The sequence below is a fragment of the Alligator sinensis genome, unplaced genomic scaffold, assembly GCF_000455745.1.
Source record: "Alligator sinensis unplaced genomic scaffold, ASM45574v1 scaffold165_2, whole genome shotgun sequence".
NCBI lineage: Eukaryota > Metazoa > Chordata > Crocodylia > Alligatoridae > Alligator > Alligator sinensis.
In genome coordinates this window covers 1,455,209-1,459,735 of record NW_005841965.1, presented here as the reverse complement: position 1 = coordinate 1,459,735, position 4,527 = coordinate 1,455,209, and positions in this window count along the sequence as shown.

Genomic DNA, 4,527 nt, shown 5'->3' with positions numbered 1-4,527 from the left:
CTGTATCAAAAAGTTATCCCCAACATACTCCAAGAATCTATTGGAATGCAAGCAAATATATATTTTAGAATATTAAGAAATATTTTATTAAACACATGGTTTTGTCAAATACTGGATTGTAGAATAAAGCATTGCAATTTTCATCAGGTATTTAATTTAACACATCAAATATTATCCGTTCACTTTCTTCCTTTTTTCTTCTTTTCTGTCTTTCCTACTGTCAAACTGTTGACTAAAGTGCCAGTTTCAGGGATTACATTACCATTATGCCCTGGTACAATATATGAAAAAACAATATGGCATCACGTATTGTTTTTTCATATATTGAAAAATATTGACATTTTCTATAGTTACTTTTTTCATATTCCTCAGGTTAATGAACTTGGATAATTGCTTTGGCACACACTGGTAGAGGTGTAGCACCAGAAAGCAGTAGGATTGCTCTTCAGTGTTAGTCTCAGGACCATGGTAGCTTTCTCTGGGCAAATATTGATGTCGCAGTTTTTCTATTATAAAAAAAATGATATTAAGCATCATCTGTAATAGTCTGTACACAATTTTTCCCCAGTAAAGTCTCTAATAAAATGGTATTAAGCACAGGTAAACAATTCAGACTTCTCATAAACCTAAGAAAAGTTAATAAAATAGGTTCCCTGGACATCTTCTATTTTGGTTTCCAGCACATAGTAAAGTTATGCTGCCATCTCATCATTGCTTTTTTCTACTCATGCCAACAAGACTAAGCTAAAACAGACAAGCATTATAATGATTTGAATGGAAATCTGTATTGCTGCGCCATGTAAAACTTGAAATATTGAAGCTTTTTTTCTTTCTTGGGCATACTGGAAAATTGAATTATCAGATCTTATGTCATGGAATTGGGGGATGGGGGAAACAATTTGGAAACACCAAAAATGCTTAATTTGCCAAACCAAAATTTAATATAAAAATTAATATGTTATAATGTTGCAATTTCTGTTGGGATATAAAAGTTTAAATAAATGGAACAATTTAATGTTGAATTAAAACATTTCAAAAATATCAAATTTAAGCTATAAACTTTAAATACTTCATTTTGGTATGTCTTTTCACCAAAACTTCATTGAAAACAGCATGCTTCCACAACATATTTTGATTTAATGAATCTGAATTTTCTCATGGAAAACAATGTTGCTGAACACGTTGCAAGATTTAATTAGCATTTTTCTTCATCAGTAATCAGCATATAGCCTACAGCCTTTTACATTTCTGGTTTATATCTCAAATCTCATGTCAGATGCACTAAGCTTAAGGCAGATGTTCTTTTCTTTTTATGTTACTGTGATACGGAAATGTACTGTTTTAAAAAGTAGTCCATACCAGAAGTCTGTACAGACATCATAAAATAGTGCCTACAGCATGCAGTTAACAGTGCATGTCTGGCAATTCGCATTTATTTTCAAATAGCATAGCATAAATTGTGTAAATACATATTTTAAAGGGGAAAAGTGCCATATTTATATTTTGTATCAACATCACAGAACTTTACGTCTATATGAAAGTGTAAGTAGCCTCACAGAGATCTGTATATTGACAACTTTTGAAAACTGTATACTTTTCAAATCAATGCATTAATACCAGAATACAGTGCATGTTTTGCTCTTGGCACTTTTGTGCCAATTATTATTCTGATTTTTTTTTCTTCTTTGGAAATGGATGACCACAACTGAAATGCATTACCGAGCATAATAGCAGAGCACTAGATTGGGACATTTAATAAAGAAATAATTATTTAATGAGCCAAACAAAAGAAACATATGACCTTTCCTATGTGGTAGTAGGGAAGCAGCTTTCCTGAGCAGTTTTTGGTAATAGACATTCATTTGGAAAAAAAACCCACCAAGGGGTGGAAATGAACGTCATATTCAAATTTGACAACTTGAAGGAAAACATAATCTTTTCCTATCTTAAAAAAAAAGCCTGAGAACATGAATACCAGATACGTTTTTAAATATCTAAAACTAATTTTTAAATTACAAAGGATTTTCTCTTATATGTACAAAGAAACAAAAATACCTCTTTATTTCAAATTTTTTGTTATTAGCACAGGATGCTCTGTGGCATATAAAAACAACTTTCACCAAATATAGGCTGAATTTTGTTCTTTGAAGAAATGATTCTTATTGTATAATACAATATAATACTTAGTGTAAGGATTCAATCTTTTCTTTCATCAAGGATTGCTGCTGAGTCTCTATTTTGACAGATTGAAAGGGGAATGAGAAGAATTGAACTGGGATCTTCCCATTTCCTTCCAAAGATATTTTATATTCTGCAAAAGCCAGTTAGAGCACTCTGGGTGCATCCACACATGCACTTAATTTGCTAAATGCAAGACTAATTTGCTGTGGTGTAAAGCATCCCAGTCTACATTTGTGATGTTATTAGACTGCAGCAAACTAATTTTTACCACTATAAGTACTGTTGGGAACAGTATTGTCTTACAGTAATGAAAATAACTTTATCTTGTTGTGGGGCACTAAGGTATGCCTGCTCCTTTAAGAGCAGAAGCTGCCTAGAGGACCCTAAAACCCAGGCAGAAACCCTGCAGGTGCAGGTTGCTGTGGCAGCAGGCTAATGAGGGAATTAGCTAACACCTGCACCTGGTCAGCTGACTGGAATGAGGCAGGGCCCTGGGTACATATAAGCCCAAGGGCTGAGATAGGAGGTAGTGCTCTGGCAGCAACCAGGGGGAAGAAGCTCTTGCAGGAGCCCTATTCAGAGATGCTTGTTTGCCATTCTGCTGCTGGTAAGACTGAGGGGCTCTAGGAGCTCCTAAAGTATCTGGGACTAGGGGCACACATTGCTGAGGTGGATGCTTGCCCCTTAAAGGGGCAGAGTTTTACCTACAATGCTATTGTGGTTTCATAGTTCATAGTTTCATAGTAGCTAGGGACAGGAGGGACCTGAACATAACATCTAGCCTGATCCCCTGCCACAGGCAGGAATGAATGCTGGATTCACAAGACCCCAGATAGGTGATCATCTAACCTCTTTTTGAATTTGCCCAAGGTAGGGGCGAGGGCCACTTCCCTGGGAAGTTGGTTCCAGATTCTGGCCACCCTAACTGTAAAATATTGCCTTCTGATCTCTAACCTAAACCTATTCTTCACCAGCTTATTACCATTGTTCCTTGTCACCCCAGGTGGTGCTGGGGAGAATAGGGTTCTTCCTATCTGCTGTTGATCTCCCCTGATGAGTTTGTAGGCAGCCACCGGGTCCCCCCTCAGCCTCCTCTTGCCGAAGCTGAACAGGTTCAGGTCCCTCAGTCTCTCCTCATAGGTACTGTCCTGCTGCCCTCTCACTAAATGGGTGACCCTCCTCTGAACTCTCTCCAGACTGGCCACATTCTTTTTGAAACATGGCACCCAGTACTGGATGCAGTACTCCAACTGTGGCCTGACCAATGTCGCATAGAGGGGGAGTATCACCTCTCTGGACCGGCTTGAGATGCACCTTTGGATGCTTGACAAGGTATGGCTGGCTTTGCTGGCTGCGGTCTGGCATTGGCGGTTCATGTTCATCTTGAAGTCAATAATGACTCCAAGATCCCTTTCCACCTCTGTGCTCTCAAAAGGGGAACTCCCCAGCCTGTATATATGCTATGGATTCCTTCTCCCAAGGTGCAGTACCCTGCACTTGTCTACGTTGAACCCCATCCTATTCTCATCTGCCCACTTCTGTAGTCTGTCTAAATCTAGTTGCAGCCTCTCTCTCCCTTCAAGTGTGTCCACCTCGCCCCACATCTTTGTGTCATCAGCAAACTTGAACAATGTTCTTTCAACTCCCTTGTCGAAGTCGCTCATGAAGATGTTAAACAGTGTGGGCCCGAGGACTGAGCCCTGGGATACCCCACTGCTCACATCTCACCAGGTTGAGTATGACCCGTCCACCACTACTCTCTGGGTATACCCCATCAGGCAATTTTTTACCCATCCAACTGTGTAGACATCAATGCCACAGTCACTTAATTTATTAATGAGTATGGGGTGAGAGACAGTGCCAAAGGCCTTCCTAAAGTCTAGAAAGACTACGTCCGTGGTGACACCATCATCCAAGGATTTAGTTACCTGGTCATAAAAGGCAATCAGGTTGGTCAGGCAGGATCTGCCTTTGATGAACCCATGCTGGTTGCCCCTGAGTATGATCTCCCCTGCTGGCTCTCCACAGATGTGCTTCTTGATGATGATTTTCTCTAAGATCTTCCCAAGGACTGAGGTGAAGCTTATGGGCCTATAGTTACTTGGATCCTCCTTCCCTTTCTTAAAAACGGGGCCACGTTAGCTCATTTCCAATCCCCCAGCACCTGGCCAGATGGCCACGAATGATCATACAGCCAGGCCAAGGACTCTGCTATGACCCCTGCCAGCTCCCTCAACACCCTTGGGTGGAGGGCATCTGGACCTTCAGATTTAAAAATGTCTAGCCCTTCCAGAAGATCCCTAACTACATCTGCGCTGACCTGAGGCCTGACAGAGCTATCCCTGG